The sequence below is a fragment of the Cephus cinctus genome, unplaced genomic scaffold, assembly GCF_000341935.2.
Source record: "Cephus cinctus unplaced genomic scaffold, Ccin1 Ccin1_scaffold0240, whole genome shotgun sequence".
Classification (NCBI taxonomy): domain Eukaryota; kingdom Metazoa; phylum Arthropoda; class Insecta; order Hymenoptera; family Cephidae; genus Cephus; species Cephus cinctus.
In genome coordinates, this window is record NW_014332956.1 from 202,807 (window position 1) to 221,394 (window position 18,588).

The 18,588-nt window shown below is 45.0% G+C and overlaps 1 protein-coding gene across 3 annotated transcripts in view; it reads right to left on the reverse strand.

Moving 5' to 3' along the window:
• Nucleotides 1-18,588, reverse strand: part of LOC107265882 — a 160,999-nt gene that overhangs the window by 58,810 nt on the left and 83,601 nt on the right. The window contains exon 1 of one of the 3 annotated variants that reach the window (XM_015735771.2): nt 17,678-17,727. The exons of the other annotated variants lie outside the window; for them this stretch is intronic. The gene's annotated coding sequence lies outside the window, so the exon portion shown is untranslated. Of the gene's footprint in view, nt 1-17,677; nt 17,728-18,588 lie in introns of those variants that run through there. 3 annotated transcript variants of the gene reach the window in all.

Genomic DNA, 18,588 nt, shown 5'->3' on the forward strand with positions numbered 1-18,588 from the left:
GGGGGGGGGGGGGGGCTGTGGGTGGGAATGGAATATGAAGAAAGAGGGAAAATAGAAATCATAAGCGCACCATTAAAGTCCCTTTACAAAATCCCTATCGCACCTCACCCTATACACGGAAGAAATGCAAATAAATATACTAAAAGTATCTCGAACCCCTGAGAGTCTCCATAGTCATGCTACAGTCTATTCGAAAAGAGAAGAAACGAAATAAAAGTTCCTCGACTGGTATTTCGCTCAGCGACCAACTGTCGTCGCTCCAAATGAGATAATGACTTAATTACTTGATCCGAAGGGATCGTCGTTACTGACCCGCACGCGATCCACGACAGTAATAATAAAAACTCGAGGGTAACAAGAGAGAGGGTGGGTTATGTCTATTTCTACCTTTCTTATGTATATATATATATATACACATAGCATGCGTACAGTATAGAAGCTGGCACGTGGAACAAGCTTTAATACGATGTGTAACGCAATACAGGGGACACACCCCCGTTGTCCGTCATGTCGACACGCGAACGAGTGGACCTCCGCCCATGCTATATAGTGTGTACATATATACTCACTATACTGGTTTCTAATACGTATGGCACAGCTAGTACCTGTGTGCAGGACTTTACCAAGCCAGTTGTCTAGCCCACCGTAATTACTGGGTTCGTGTGCTAATGTCTTTATGGAGTAGTGAAAGCTCGCAGGGATTGAGTAATGGGATACCACACGGTTCCGTTTCAGCAACCCGCCTATGCGTGAACCGTCCCATTCTCGCGTTACTTCCTGCTAGGAGAAACGTCATAGTAGAGGCAGTGGATATACCAGTAGAGATACTCGCAGTCGGTCGGCTACTCACTTAAAGCGAAGACCCCATGGCAGGGATAGGTGCATTCTCCTTTCTCGTTCGGGATGCAACGGTGGGCGCGGTCTGGATCTCGTAAATTGACTGATGGGAAATATGGTTTGAGATATTCAGGAGAGAAAAATAAATAAAGATTGACTTACGGAGTATACTCACGATTCGGAGAATTAAGTTATAGCCTATAGTAGATGTATACTAACGCGTGTACCTGTGTGGCTGATTAAACGGATGGATTAAGCGTTTGAATTAAATTAAAAGATCGGTTAGGTAATTTTGAATAATTAACTTATCTTTATATTATAATCATACAAATTTTCATTTTAATAGGTATCCTTGAAAGTTCACTAAAGGCTGTTGCTTTAAAGTTGTAATATGACGGCATCGACTTGTCAGGTAGGAACGACCAGTTATTTAGAGTTTGAGCTTGACAAGAGCTCCAGGCTGTTGACGAGCCTTCGTTGACGCAACCGGGTACCAACGGCGAACCAGCGCTGCAACGGCCGGCATGTGTATCGGGCACAGTTTTCCTAGCACTCTGTAGATATATGAGAAACAGAGTAAACACGAAGGCGGTATAGTAAGTTGCGTGGCTTCGGGCGAAGTCTGTCTTTCAGTCAGTGACCCATGGTCGGCCGCAATGTAGTAACGTGCTTCTCCTGGGAGTACTACCGCTACAATGATTGCTCCTGGTCTTTCTTATATGTGTATCTACCTTGACTGGCATAGCATGCGCACCGAGTGGTCCGCTCGATGAGAATTGATACACGAAGAAGTAATCACGTCGAATATGGTTAATGAAAGTACGTGTACTGTACAGTACTCCGAGGTAGGGAGGAAGGAAAACGGTTTCTAAGGTAAGGAATAATAATGAGCACTAGATTGAGTCGGTACTATATAATTTAGCAAGGGTAACAACCCTTAGGCAATATTAAAGAAAAAGATTAACTCAAGTGTGAATGGAAGGTCCTTGAAGGTAAAAGTAAAGTAGAGGGACCCGCGAGGGGTGATTGTGACATTTCGAGACCGCGAGGAAGGAACGGAAGGAGTTCCAAAGGAATTTCAGATTCAACGAAGGTTAAAGAGGTCCCTTGAGATTGTCGTCGAGAGAAAAAGAGAGAGAGAGAGAGAGAGAGAGAAAGAGAGAGAGAGAGAGACAGAGGCACGTGAGATAAAGGAGGAGTTAGTCCTTTCCAGGGCAGCGAGGCGCGATGAGAAAATCTAAAGACGTTCCGAATGGTGTGCCGTAGCTGGTTCTTTCTAAGGGATGGGTGAAGTAGAGAAAGAGCAGGGCTATATAGGGTTAGGAATCGGAATGGGTTCACTCGTGGAAAAGTTCTTCGCTAACTGACCAGCCAAGCGGTGACGAAAGCGTCGATTAGTCAAATTACTTTTCGTGATTTTAATTCGCCGAGGATCATTGGGAGGGGTGTGGAGGGTACTTTCTTGAAATTCAGGGAGTAACTCTGTATTATCCGATTCGATCTCTGTGAGACGAGGGGGAGAGAGAGAGAGAGAAGGATAGAGGAGGAAGTAAAAATTATGAACATCAGCATCGGAGCTTCTTTATTAAGGACGAAGGAACCTATAGTCGCTTCGATAACTTTGGAACTCTAATCTCCCCTTCTTAGATTCTTCTTGCGGGCTGTTTCATTGCCTTTCCGTCTCCTTCGCTCCCTTCTTGTTACTCCTGCGCCTTCGTCTTTGCGTCTGCTGCCTCCGTCGTTTCAGCCAACAAGCCCTCGTGTTTCTTAGCCTGGTGGAACTTTATTATTTAAGTATTTCGAATGTTTTAAATAGCAAGTTCGACCCGTCTCCGAGGAGGCTGTTAGCGGCGAAGCGTGGAAGAACCAATATTGTAGTTCGCTAACCAGAAGTGTACCGTACTGGGATTAGCGAGAAGTTCGTAGAGTCTCGCCGAGGCCGTCGCGACGCGGAGAAAAGTTTTCGTCCGACTAGGAACACGAATAATGGAAGTACTATCATAATGGCATAGGCCTCCTGTCGCATGGAAACAATAAAAGAAACTTTTTCGCTTTACCTTATGAAACGCCAAACGAAAAACACATCAACGATTTCTTACGAGAAAACCTCTATTTCTCCGAGACTAGCAGGCCTGGGCATCTTTACGCTTCCCGACTTTACCGAGAGTCTCGGAAAAGAAAAAACAAGGTGACTCTCCTTTCTATTCGATCCGGTTAACCTTTTCTCGTCTCCGGGATATTAATTAACAAAACTTGTAAATTTCACGGTTTTCACTTTCAACGATTCTTCTGTAACTTATACGCTGTACACTTTTGAATATGCTAGTTAAGTTCTTACGGCGCTGACGGTGTCACGTACAAAACGCGCATGCGCAGATGCACACTCGATGACGTCGCACGCTCGTCGTATGGCTAATATCATAATTGACAATGGAGTGGGATCTTACTTTTTCGAAAATCACACGAGTTGATAAGTGCACGTACGAACCGGACACGCGTCCGTTTCAGTAACTTTCATAAAGCCCCGCGTCGCGACGTAATGATTTTTCCGTTGAAGCTCCCGAACGTTTGCGTACGAAAATATCCGACGACGCGACTTCCTAGAAACGGATCGAAATGTTCCTGTAACGCGGTTTCGTCGAGCGACGAAGTGATAGCGACGATGACTGCAAGACAGAGACAAAGTACCTGTACGATGGTTAGGAGGTAATACACAGAAAAGCGTCACGACGCCTGCGTTAGCGTTATGCATAAATGCACTTCCCCGGGTATACTCGGATTAGTTGAAACACTTGCAAACTTCATGCTCCGATGCTGACGCAACTTCAACCGGTAACTTCGAAAGATAGGCAGATGGAGATAGAGCAAACATTAATCCCATTGTCTTTGTAACGTCGACGAAGTCTAGCACTGGGAGAGACACTGGAGGGGCACGGGAAGAGTCGATGTTATGTGGTACTGCGTAACGTCGGTGGTGGCGCTGGTGTCGACAACCGCCCCAGCCAGCCGTCCTGTAACTAGAAGCGCGTATTTTCCACGTCTCGTGATGCAAATCTTGTGAGTTCGGAATGGGCGAGGAGACGAGTGAGGTTGCAACGTCGCAAAATAATAACCCCAGATGCACAAGGCGAACTGGTAGAAAATAGAGAATGGCTCGACCGAAGTCATGTTTAAAATATTTCCCACGAGGCTGGCGCCTAACATTGGCAATAGGTTGGTGTGGTTCTCAACTCGGCTGCGCCATGTTTCCTTGTTTCGAAATTATCGGAATTCTCCTCACCCATACGGATCTTTTTGGTCACTTTGCTCTCCTTTGATACTTTATTTTGTCCTGATTTACTCGGGTTACGATATCATAAGAGTTTTTAACTCTATTCCAGATCCGGTTATGACAGAAAGAACTCGATATCCATATTCGAGTTTATATAATGCCTAGTACCTATTTTTAGCATTTTTCTCTACGACAGGAAAGGAGACTAGGATCGAGTGTTGTATTTCTCCATGACAGTGTACAATATTTATAGTTTAGCAAGTTCATCTCTGGGGAATTTCAAACAATGACTATATTTGAATATAAATTATTGATACAACACTCGAGCACTATACACGTCTAGATCCTATCGATTATTTTATAATATCCATATACAGAGTACGATAGATTGCTTGTAAATAATTTCTCTGGTCACGCAGTACCAGCCACTTCAGGCAGATGGATGTAACATCGACACTTATCCCGACAACAGGACGATTCTCCTAGAGTTACCGAGGAGCGAATTATTTCGTTAGCAGCAGAGCGGAAGTACGCGCTGAGAAGTTTTGATTTGATCGTGGAGTCTCGCCTGGCCTATCAGTCTGCATATCTAGCAACTATCTCAGCCGCTGGCACTAGCAGTCTCGCCGAAACCACGCAGTGCAGACAGAGTGTCTGGTAGAATCTACGAACTTGACATTACGGCATATTTGGAAAATCGATGGGAATTAAAAGAAAAGGTAGTAGACTAAGGAGGAAGAAAAATATTGAAATCCACGAGAGAACGTGGCACGTCGCCTTCTCGGTGATGGGGCTAATGGGCGATAATTTTGCAGATACTAATCGAGGAGAGGGCTCGCTCGACCGTAGCAGCGGGTGACTGGAGGGTTGAGAGAAAGAGAAAGAAGAAAAATGAACGAGTGGAGAAGGAAAAGAAGTGGAGGAAGTTTACGGGGGTAGCAAGTGGTGGAAATGGAAAGAGAAAGGAGTCGCGGACCGGGATAAGCAGAGAGCAACACAGCTCCCGGCGCGAGTGAATTATGGGACAATTAGTTCCGGTAGATATATAAGCTTCAGACTTCAGGCTCAGACGCAGACTTCCCTATGCCTAGCAGTTACAGTCTTGTAGAACGTATAGCACAGGTTCTCGTTCGGCAGTGTCCGTGCACCGAAAGCTAAGGGGGCTAGACGACTCATTAACCACCGGCGTTCCTGTGTTCTTTGTGTCTGGTCCAGCCAGCATCCCTCCCATACGAATCTCTCTAACCCTCCGACCATATTCCCACTGACTCTTCTGGACGTACACACACGGACTGACCGAACTGTATACTCTCTCTCGCTCTCTTGGCAAACGTTTCCACGCGCGGTCAGCACTGACTACTGGCTTCACCTTTTTTCGTGCTGCTAGTATTATAGATAATACCAATGCTGCTAGTACTATTTATTTTCTTTACTGTCTTTGCGACTTCCCTTTTTTTTATTGCTTATTTCATCTTCTTCCTACTTTTTGCCTGTTTCAATTATTCCCCTCGCGACGTTCTCCCCTGACTAAATACTAAAATTGCCAATCCGAGCTATCAATGAAAATGAAATGCTCTGGAATCTCGGTACACAAAGTCGCAGTCAGGTGGTCGGTTGGGAATGGCGTCAGAGCATCAGGTTGCTGGAAATACCGTACTAAACATCCCTTTCAATTATGCACTACCTCGAAATACCTATCTCTACCTCGTACTTTGAGCAGACTTTCCAACGCGATTTTCCATGAATTTTTTGAATTTTCCATGAATCTCCGACTAGCAGAATCACTTTAGAACATGTGGAAATCTCGTCGGAAGAAGCTTCTGCTCACATTTAACATCTTTTCCCAGACACTATATATTTATCAGATATATATACATACACACAGTCTGACAATCTAACAGGAATAATATTCGAAATGAGAACATGATTGTATTATCCATGAAAATTCCATCGGTTAGCGCAATGTCGCATATGACATATGGCAATTACCACGTGTCGCGAACGCCAATAGGATAATTTCACATACGAGTTACAAACGTATTTCCAACGTAGCATCATCGCGTCATTGGCAATCGTAAAGCCGACAGGTAGAATCGAACGAAACACGAGTGTCAAACAGTTTGGATGGTAGCGCAGCAATTAAAACGACTCGATACCCTGATTCAGGGTAACCGAACGACTCGTTTGCCTTTAACGCATTAAAGGCGGGAGTCGTAGTACTACGATTTATCTCGACTGTAGCTTAAAGGCGGAAGTCGTATTATTACGGTTTTCAACCACATTGCGCAATCCATGCGCCACTTTACATTTGTATTTAGTATGTTTTGTGGTTGTTAAGTCTAAATTTTTTTATGATTACACAAAATATCGGCCGCTCTAGGACGAAAAACGAGGCAGGGCGGTCGCCGCGTTACCTAGCATACTTTCGTCAAGATCCCCCGCCTTTAATGTGTTAATGTATCCAGAGAAAGTGACAGAGCGCTACCAAGACACGTATGTTAAAATTTTAAGTATTTATTCCACTTATTAAAAGACCGTATATAAAATACATGGATATACGTATCCGGTGTTGGTACATCTGACTAACGACCAGTGCAATCAAATAAATATAATAGTACATCTGTCAGCCGAATGTTTTCGGCATCCTTCGACCCGAGGAAGACCAGCCTCGGTGCAATAAGGAATCCTCTTCTTCCAAGAGGCCAATACCAGCCACCTCTTTTTCGTTTATCCCGTCACGGATAGGACGCGGCCAACTACTATCCACCAGCAGAGGATGGGACTGGTAGGACGGCTCGCCTGAAAAACATCTCGGCCACCGTGGCGTGACTCCCGAGTGGCAATTAGAAGGATTAATGATTCCGCCTTGCGGAAGACGCACTTAGGCTCCAGCCAGAAGCCAAGCAGTTCGCGTAGAACATTTCGAAGACGCGAGTCTTACTACCGAAGATATGAGAAGTTGTGAAGCGAAGAAGAAGAAGAAGAAGAAGAAGCTACGAACAGAAGTAAGTAAGACGAATAGAGAAGAGGACGCGTCATTGTCGCGATTAGGCAAGCCTCGTACACAGGGTGCGTAACCTCTGCTCATACACACTTGGCGACACTCGTAAATCAATGTTCAATCCGTTTAACGCGTTCATGTGGGGCGAGACTGACGTCTCACTAGACGCTCTAATTTGACGGACTGGCTAAACGAGAACACACTGTGACTTCGTTATTTCTCTCTTGCGACTTAGCCACGCATCCGGAGACGCGAAGGCTTTTAGCTGCTACTGTGCGTAAGATTGACAAGGACGACAGGCGCCTGGGTAAACGTCGAAGATTTTCTTCTGCTGGTTTATCCTTTAACGGTGCGACGTAGAGATCAGCGGTTTGCTCGTTCGAGCGAAAAGACTCGAACCAATCGAAGGTAATGAGTACACGAGTAAAATAACGAAGTATAAATGTTTCTCGGGAAACGAGTCCGTTCCGTGATCTCTGTACGGAAAAATGTCCAGTTTTCCCGGTAAAAAAATGCAGACATGCCGTAACAAGACAGTGTACGGCATAATAGCAGTGCATTATAGCGTCCACTCGAGAATAAAATGAAGTCACAGACGGCGAGTACGTAAATCACGCGAGAGTGACGTTTACGAGTTCTCGGATACAAACGATTGTGTTAACCGAAGGTAAACCGAAGGTCCGTAGCGAATAAAGGCGCGTTTAAATCAAGCGTCCAGCTGTCGTGGGTGCATCAGACGATTATAAGAGAGCGTGGCCTGCTTTATGGATGCATCAACTTTTCTTCCGTATCTCCTCGCCACGTATGCATGGAGTGTTTAAATGTTTATCCGTCCGCGAACAAACTAGCACCCTCGTCCCGTCTTTCCCTACCAACGTGCAAGCCGCACAGCTCATAGCTGTACGAGCGACATCACAAAACCCACACGCTGTTCTATTTTCGCTCTTGGCAAATTCTCGGCGTGTCGCGCATCACCAGGATGTACCCTCCGTCCAGAGCCGCGACTCGTGTCTTTCCTGATGAACGACATACATTATCTCCTGCCACTTTTCCAGGTCGTTCCTTCTCCTGTTTCGTGCACCCGGCTTAATAATACGCCCCGCCACCCAATCCCTTTCCCATGGAGCCAGCGAACTCGTGTCCCTCCATGGTGGATACCGCCATCAGCCTGCATATTGCCAGTAACCGCGTGGCCGTTCGCGTCCACGCGTTTCGCGTGGGGGAACTGCTCTTATGTCCAAGTGCTCACGGAACTCTGACTGTATCACAGAATGGGAGTGAGTCTCGTGTTGGCGTGGTGACAGTGTTGGCTAAATATACTCCTTGGGATCCATGAAACCCTTATACCCCTCGAAGTCCCTGCTAGCGCCACTCTCGAAAATCTAATACCGTCACTCTCTTACTCGTTTCCCCAGGCTGACGTTTCTCTCGCTTCGACCGACTACGCGTACGACGACGACGACACCCGCCCACGTACATGCATGCATTTACAGTACACGGAGTGTGTCGGTGATTGCATCCCGTAGAGTCCGTACTCGCTAACTTCTATATACGTGGTGAGTCTGTAAAATCGAGCGAGCGGCGCTGGTAGATATTGTGTTCTTTTTCTTTATATACAGATCATCCTTGTTCCATCCGTTACTGTATTATGCGCGTCTTTCATGGGTACCATTTATTCCTGGTAGTATAAGTACTATTCGGTGTGTATCGGCCGAAGCGAAGCCTACGGTTATATCTTTTGTACCCCGCTAATTAGTCTAGTCTGTGAATTCACGACATACATAAAATAACCTGAATAACCTATGGCTGGAGCATGTCGTACAAGAGTCTGGAATGAGCCGTAACGCGATCGCACGGTACCGACCGCGGTGTGTATGCCCCTTTAATATGCCGTTGCGAATCGAAAATTAACCTCGGCTCTTGTGACCTTCTCATGCTTCTTGTCTCTTGGTGTATCCACTTCGGGCGGTAAAGCGACGAGGGTATAAATGTGGGTCGGGGAGTTTTAAGCGAAGAACGAAAAGGGTAAAAGGGTACGGGTACTAGGAATGTGTCTGCTGTCTCTGTATAAAGATTGAACCGTTGCACCTAGTCTGGCGAATTTCTATTATTTATCGTAGTCCGGGTACGTCGCTATGGCTTAAAAGAATGGAAGATGATTTATGTATTGCGTTACCGCTACTCGGTGCAACCTTACGGACAGCCGACGGGATTCGAAGCAGAGTCCTGGCCAACTCCCGGGCTGCTTCCACCTGAGGATACTTCGCACACTTCTCGTGACTGTGCAGCTTGCAGGAACCGTTGCATTTCTCTCTCCCGCTCCCTGTCTCCTATGTCGCTGGTTGCGCGTTCGCTTCGCGGCGGACAATAATGCAACGCTTCGTTGCCGAGTTCAGGTTATATGTGTACGTAACAGTCACTGTCCTCGGTTGGGTTCGTCGTTGAAAAATATTCGCAATATGCGAAACCGTTGGACGATATATCAGGACATCTTAAGGGTTTCTCGTACCACCTGAGCTTTTGTCCTCTTGACTTATCGCTATGCCAACAGGATACTGACTTCTGTCGAATTTACAGCCTCCGTGTCTCGAAATAGTTTCTGAATAGTTTCTTTTTCGTGAAATTGACATATCGCATTTCATGCTCGTGTCAGAGCTTTCTCTATTGTCGGGTACAGGTTATGTTTGCGGGTTGCGCATTAAAGGTGGTGAAAATAAATGTACTTGTATATGAAGGAAATAATGTGAATTCGTTTGAAGTGACGAATGCAACGTCGAAGACAATAGAAGGGTGTAAATAGTCGTGGAGAAAATGTCATGGAAAAATGAGATAGTATTAACAACGACATAATACAGGTAACAAAGGATTGAAACGTGCACGGTTCCTGCGTCGAGCAATGACATTGTTCACGCCTCGAACGGCGCTACGCATTGTCGGGGATAAGGATCATGCGGCAACCGTTGTCAACCGTGGAGATAAATGCGTAACGAGCTTGAATAAGGATCGGGTGTCGGTGTGTATCTCCACTTATGTCAATCGACCATTGCCGGGCTCCGGATGCTTCGCGCGCGTGACCATACGGAGTGCTTGACTTCCGTAACAATTGGATTCGATAACTGCGGAATGCCATGCATGTAAAACAGTTGCGCAATCGCTCGAGACACGTTGTAACTCATGAATAAACATCCAGCCGTAGCTTTCGCTCTGGTTTTCGTTAAGGGACAGCATTTTGGCATGTAATTCCCGCGGATCAAAGTCTATTGCGTGGCATTGGGCGTAGCTGTCAAGTTTAGGAAATGCTCGTGACAGCCAAGGACGTCGCTGACAGGATACGATCAAAGAGCGATTCCTTGCAAAATGCCTTACTGTAAAGGGCTGTGGAAATTAGTGGAATTGAGGAAATTGTCGTAATATCGAATTTGGACCTTGTCGCCTATAAATATGGTGAAAGATTGATCGCTGACGTCTACGTAAGTAAAAGCTTCGTTATAGATGTCCAAAGACAGGTACTACGAGGACTAATAAATAATCCAGGTAAGTATCGTGGATAATTGAGTAGATACTGGAAATATCGTGGTTTTCAGTGTGGAATCGCGGAATATTTCAGAGGGACGTTATTAGTACTTCCGGGAGAACTGTCGATACTTCCGTTTCGTTTGTCTAGCCGTTCTGAAAATGGAGCCTGAGGCTGGGACGTTGTACGAGTATAAAAGCGGACGTTGGGAATCTGGTAATTCCCTGATATGAGCTTTCCGATAATGCCAGACTTGGCCAGGTTATAATCGGAGGATCCCAAGGCGCCGTGGTCTGACGGGATGAAATACGGTAGGCAAGGGGATAAAAATGAGGTACAAGGCCAAAATGCTGGTCGACGTCATTTACGCGATCTTTCACTATGGTTAGGAACGCTGGCAGTGGCGGCAGCCGAGGCTTTGAGCTTTTCACTCGATATCTACCGACGGTGGGATGATGAATTTTTAAGCGTTCAAATACTGAGCGCCGAGCGCCAACGAGGTGTGGCTGGGATTACCAGGGTGTAAAAAGCCACCCTGTGTGCGTACGCATTAACACAGGATGGACCTTCTCTGTTGGGCGGGTTACCCTACGCCGACCGTCGTTATGGCTGGACGACACTTTCATATGCGAATAGAGACTGCGGCGGTTTTACTGCCCTGGTTGACGCTCCCTCCAACCAAGTTCCAACTATATGTATATGGGTTTCTGTTCGCTCTTTTCCTGCCTCTCTTGCCGCGCGGCCTCGCTCGATTTTATGAACGTTTGAGCATTATGGGCAGTGAAGGGCAGAACGCTTGGCTATTCTAGCTGGGAACCTCCATCCCCCCACGATATTCATCGGGCAATCCCAAACCACTTTTTTAAAACGCGTATTGCGCGCCGTTTCAAAAGGCAGCGTCCGTAGGGAGAATATTCTGTTTGGATATGGTTTCGATTTTTTTTTGTTTATGCGCGAACCGTCCGCTGTTTACGTAGAGAAACTTAAGTTTTAATTTTTACTTTTTTATTAAAGAATGGCAAAGCTTCGTCTCTGTTAGATATTTAAGTTGGGTTTAGGGAATACAGTGGTCGCGAAGAGTTTGGTTCTACAGGTTTTGTATAACGTCTACGTGCCGTAGCGGAGACACGGTGTGAATTGGAAAACAAAAAAGCAAGACGGTTTGGAAAGCGCGCAAAGGGAATAAGGGAAGTTACGATTTCGAAAGGCAGTTTCGTGGCTTCCGGAATGGCCCTGCAATTTCTATTGTCGAAATGTCGGTGGCGATGAGAGAGGGTGAGAGCTACGGGGTAGGGGGTGGGGATGGACGTTTGAGGGTGGTAGGAGCGAAAGGAAGTGCGGTAAAGGAAAAGAGGGCGTTCGCCGGAAGGGCTGGTGTAAAAGCTGAGACTGGCCGGGGGTTGGCTGTTAAGACAAGCCAAGTTTCCGCGGCTTTCAATTGTTTTTCCCTGGCAGCGGCAGGGGGTTAAGCCAATAAAACGCAAGGAAAGTATAAAACTGTAAGAAAGGCCGCTAATCCCTAAGAGCGAAGAACTGGACAATGTCTTGGAATCTTTCTTCGTCTGTCTTGTTCCTTCTTTCTCTTCTCTCTCTCTCTCTCTCTCTCTCTCGCTCCCCCTTGCATTCTACGTCGAATGAACTAGCGCACCGACCGAAGAACTCTTTTCGCTCTATATACTTGGAGACTCGCCTTTGTTCCGTGAGAGAATCAGCCTTAAAACCGGCCTGCCCGACTGCCGGTCTAACTCCTCGCCTTATCCACTAAAAGCCCGAATCTGACCTACTCCCTATTCGACCTCCGCCCTCTACGTTGAGTCAAAGCGAGGCACGTTTACCGTGGAATCGCAGAGCGAGAAAAAAAAGGAATTTGAGAGAGATGGTTAGGGAAAGTCGGAGAGAGAATAGATTTGAGAGAAAGAAGGAAATAGTCCCTTTCTCCTGATCTGTATCTCGGAAAGGCTCAGAAACGCCTGGCCGTATCTCGATTTATATCTTGCGTTCCTAATCAGAAAAGTTCTCCATTGGGTCATCGGTCGTGAACCCACCGAACAAGGCGGATCCTGACTAAATCTAATTCTGGTATAGTATATGTATAAACACACGATCTAACAAAGATATCTAAACAAAAGTAAATAAACTCGGATGATCGATCTGCGGATTCTAATGGCGAGGATTCCGTGAAGCGGATAGCGTGCGGATAACTATTCCACCCTTATTCCAGAACCTACCCTTCCTAACAGCGTCACTCCGGGCTGCACGAGAGTCACGTTTACATATTTCCCAATCGTGACGTACTAGAGGGGGAGAGGAGGGGCGGAAAAGGGTTCAGGGGTCGTGTATGGCTTAGCTTTCAGTGAGGCTATCAAGTAGTAAGCGAACCCTAATGCGACGGTTTGCCTAAGAGTCGCTGGCATTTCTGCCTCATGATACGATCTTCCCAACGATATCGTACTCAATGAACGGCAGGGGGCAGTTGTTGGCCGCCCTTTTATTGGTCGGCTCGTGTCAGTTCGCAGCCAGGCAAACGTTGGGGTTATACGTTTTGGGGATAAAAGTTCGCGAGTCGCGCATCTGATAGAGCCCAGTATGCTACAACCGACCCCCAGGTGGCCTCGTTATATTCGTCCGGTACTTTATTACCAGAAAAGCTCCCTTTGATGTCGTTGGAGCGACATTAAAATCAGCGGCTCACGAGGCGACGGCGCTATGTACAACCTGACGAATACCGTAATCTCGTAAAAGGATGTATAGTAACATTTTTGGCTGTGATAGTTACCTCAAAAGGGATAGCCTAGTGACAATTTGGCACTGGCACCAACATCAGTTCTGGCACTGAAATTTATTGATCTTATATGAGCTTTTACGAAAAATTCGAATTTTCTAATGCTTGATCAACATAACCTAATTACGCATTAGGTCAAATATAATTGTTACTTTTGAGAAATGTTGATCGAGCACGAGGCTATCGATCCAGTGGTAGCTATACGACAAGACGTAATTTAACATTAATGAGAATAATAAATTGATTACCGTTGCACGGTAATAAGTGAGGTATTAGCTTTTTGCTTTTAGCATGAAATATTCACTGTGAAACTAAAATCCCTGGTGTATTACTCATCCCACGGATTAGACGCAATCCCAACTTGGGTACCGTTCCATCATGAATAGTTATAGTGTTACCCTGAATAAACCAGAATCTTTGGATACTCCGAAGAATTTGAGAAATAATTTTCTGAAAAATTTTATTATTAAAAGTTTAATTAGTAAGTTTTCGATGGTAGTAACGCCGTGCAAAGAAGATATAAATTTTTTTTTTTAAATTCTTATTCCTTCTAACAGTTCCTCGATCTGCTTTATTTCAATGCTTTTATTCGTCTTCGCTTCTGAGAATGTTTCCTCGAGTAATTTCAATACGTAACTTCATCAATACTTTTCTTCGACTTCTCGTCCATGTAATTTGTTCTCACGAATATCCTCGAAACTGAAATATGAATTTACGTCTATATCGCCCCGGGAAACTCAATCTTAACGATTACATAAGACTTTGCCAGGTTGGAAATTTTCCAACGACTGATTCCCTCGTATTATCGCTGACGGGCCACGATCGCTTCTATCAAATTACAGACGGAAATACGATAGGGGTGCGTTTTTGTAGCAATAGTTCTAACGAGTTTATACCCTTCTTTGTTAAGGGTTGTTCGAAGGGGTTCTAGCATGCAATCCTTGAAATATAAATCCAATGCTCCAATTCCGTCAATAAGCAGCATTATTGGAGAATTATACAGGCATATGGCATTATCCAGTAAATAAGCGTGATACCATTAAAGTATGTAAAATATTACTATCATTTAATTCCTATGTCAATATAAGGGATAAGGGGATTGAATCGTGTATGCGATACATGCGCATAGCAGAGTCATGAAAAATATATCCGAGTTACGAAGCTTCGTTCCATTACGTTATTGCATTCCATATTTTCCTTGTTCTCGGCGTTTCAATACTTCAAGAGAAACCAAGGACATTTCATGTCCTGCTTAACGAGAGATTAATCCTGCCAGGGTAAACTAGAGTCGTACAATGAACCTTTAGAATTTATTTATCAAAATTCATTACCCGCGCCTGGCCCTTTCCAAAGGGGTACCGAGACCCCACTGTGAAGTTCGAAAAACGAGGCGTTCGATTATTAACATTTCCGACGTTACGTCTCCGCAATAAATTCCAGGCGGCTCCTAAACGGCAGATACCGTGGAAAAAAAAAGAGCGAAGGCGAGACGAGCAGCCATTGAAAAAAGCTCAGCTCTGAAATATGCCTGGCGTGCCCGATTCTTCCCCTTCGCCCATTCACGCGTTTTCACTCCTCTCCTTATTCCCATTCTCTTTGCCTTCCCCTCCCCCTCTGCCGCCAACATTCTTCGATCCTCCCCACCGAGACTCCCGTCCTGATCTTTCTCCGGTGACTTCAGAACCCCCACCCTGTGTACCACATAAGTAAACTTTTTGCCGATTTCGTAACTCTGCCGGTTAAAAATTTTTGAAAAATTATTACAGTGCCCATACAATCGTTGCAGGTCAAAAATCTCGATTACGTAACTCCGAACACCAGCTGATTCGTACCGGCAAAATATTACAGGCGTATAATACCATAAGAGAGAACGGCAAATATTGAATAACCAATATAAATTGAGAGTATTCCCTGATTAATTATGCCAATTGATTAAGCGGTATCGAAGCGTACGCTCATGCATGCTGATATGTGAAAGAACATCTGTTTCGCTGTATACAGTCAGTCGCCGACCGTGACGTATCACAGGTGGATCGACAATGGCTCGTGAACAGTTGAACACGTGGCTCGAAAACCTGAAGCTCGTACGAGTATATTTTTCCCTGAAGTATAGGAGGGTAGACATATGCTATAGACTTTTGTAAGGGTCGTATAGCCATCGCGGGGTCATAGCCATGGAAGTAACGTCAAGCGCATTGTGCTGATACGTGTCGAGGCACAGGATCATCAGTGCCTCATTGTCAGGGACTAATCGAATCAAGCACTGACTCACTGACAAATTCAGGAGGGCTGCCAAACGCGACCGGGTATCTTCCACGTGGTTCGTTCGCCAGGAGATATCGTCTCGCCCGACCACCGTGTACATAATTGTCGCACAGCAACTCGAGAGGAAGATTCTCTGAACGAATGAATTATCCTCGAGAATAGCTGGGTGAAGGATGCGGTAATAAGGCAGAAAGTACTCGTGGCCTTCCAAGCGATCCAGAAAGAGAGAATTTTTTTAATGGAGTAGATACATGTATACGGCCCTTTATGGAATATTCCAAGGTCGTTTAACGAGCCCTACGTATATGTACTTCCTGGCTTGTGCAACTAAGGTATATACTGTGTATATCAACCGAAGGATTTTTAACGTGAATGGATATTCCTGATCTTATTGTGCGTGTATATATAATGGATAATTGACGGCAAACTGATACAGACAGGCGTAGCTAACGCGCGTCTGTCGCCCTAGACTTCTGGACGTCTCGTGCATGACTTCGAGCAGACAGACAGACCAGATCGAACGGACACTAAAGTTTTTCAAGAAGTCGATACCGTTGGTATGCCGTTGGCTTGGAACGCGACTTCATCTGGAATGCCAAGACCGATCGCAGTGCCTCGAGGGTTCTCCTTGGGTTAACCGCGAAATATGCCGTTTTTATCCGCGCAATTCTTTTCGCTCGCTGGCTTCGCCGATATTCTACTCACGTAGCTGCGATCACACCCATTTCACTTACCGGGACACTCGACCTCACCCAAGACGTAGGATATTGTTCCAAGACCTCTCTCAATTAATGACACCACTTTTGTAACGTTCCGCATTACCACGTGGATGCGGTATATCTCGAGAAAGTGCTGATTTCGCGACGTTTCAACGATCAAGAATTTTTACTTTTGACATGGCTCGAGATTAATATCAGACTCGAGTACCTGTCGGAAACTACTAATTTTCCATTTTTAAGGTAAAATATTTTTCACGGATATCAACTTTCTATATCTGCATAATCGTATAGTGCACTCTAGCGATATATCACCTAGGATGCGAGGGTCCAAAAGTCGAAAAAAATTATGCCTTATCACAGATAACAACTGTCCTCATTGTCTATGCACATATACACCGCAACCACATTGCAAGTTTCAATGCGAAAAAATGGAAACACGAAGACACGTATGAGTAGAATGAAGGAAATTTTTCGCAAAAAAATATCATCTTCAACGATCTCTAACAACGTATGTATATCATGAAGCCTCGTGTTATCTGGCTCGATTCCACACGCAGGTAGGGGGGCCGGAGAGGAGCACAAATCACAAGCGGATAGGAGCCATGCATCACGAGCCACTATTGATGGCTGTCTCCTGCCTTTGACGTACAGTCCATGCGAGCTAACTGTTCCTCACATATGCTCCGACCTAGACAGACCGTAGCTGGTGCGCGAGCGTGCGTGGAGGAACTGATATTATCCATGATTTATGTCCCATCCGTCACAGATCGCACCGCGTGCCTATACTATGTTGATAGGTGAGATAGGTGGGTATCCTAGGACCTTCGAATTTTCCAGAAACTTACGTCACGGGCTCAATTCAGAAACGCCAAAGATTTCTAATGAGAAACGAAGCAATAAGGCTCTGTTAATCAATTTACCGAATGGTTGGTAAATTTCGAAACGAGCTATAGAAGTAATACGATATTATTGTATTGAGAGTTTATAAAGACATTGAGTAGGCGAAGCAAACAGGGCTATTTTGAGGAGTTGGTCAGGAGTTGCTAGGTACAAGCAAGCATTGCCGTGGGTGCCTACGTGAGCCCCTTGTTCAACAAACCCTCAATCATTAGCTAGCAACAAACAGATCAATATGGGTTCGAATCAAAGCCCCACGTCGGTTGGTATACGCTGCTGGGTATTCGCGGTTGTTTGGTTTCGCAGTGTTACTAACCTGCTGTGACGTCGATTTTTATTATTGTACAATACCGAAGACCTATCGATATTTTCTTTAACAATAAATCCATACCTTTTATTTATCCTTGTGCTCGTGCCTTTCTTCTTCCAGTTAATAACAATCCTTCGTTATCTAAGCAATAAATAATAATCACGTTAAAAATAATATTCAACAAGGACTCATAGAGAAATTATCTATGGCACAGTGTGACAGTATTTTCGAAATACGATAAGAAACAAATAACTGATAAATATTCACTTGGCTATTGACTTATCTATACATGTATACAGTAGATAAAAGCACGGATTGCGCAATAGATCATTCGGAAACTCTCTTAGTGGACTGCAAAAACAATTTACTTACCGATGGGCTTCTGCGGAGAAGAAGCAAACCGGAATACTAAGGGTTATTATGAAACGGTCTGTATATTATTGCAGTGTAGAGGTTTCCCTAATCAATTGGTGGGAATAATGTTCAGATATCCGCCATAGGAGCAGCGTGTAATGTACTATGGGATGTTGTATAGATATATCGGTCCGCCTGGGGAAGTATTTATGCAGAGAGAAGTTTCGAAACGATGCGTAGTTTCCCATCAGGAATTTACAGATATTGAATTCTCCGTATAGGTAACCCCGTTCCACGGCTCCTTGTACACACATTTACAGTGTCGGTAGGATTTAACGTCGCGGGAAACTGAGAGCGTTCTCATTTTTCTAGTGTACATACGGCTCTTTCTTAAACAAGCGCAGTGCGCCGTATCCACGGTAGATATTTCAGTTTCCATGTTTTTTCTCTTGTTTGACTTCTTTTTCCGGCGCCTGTTACACGAATCAAATCCTCCGGAACTAATGGCTCCTATTTTAATACTCAGCTCGTATTAGTCTCGCTGAAGTATACAGATATTTTCACTAGTTAGGAGCTTAATCGTCGTTCCAGTTCGGAAGAACGCTTTAAGGGTTGATCCGCAAAGCTTGCCGCGAGTA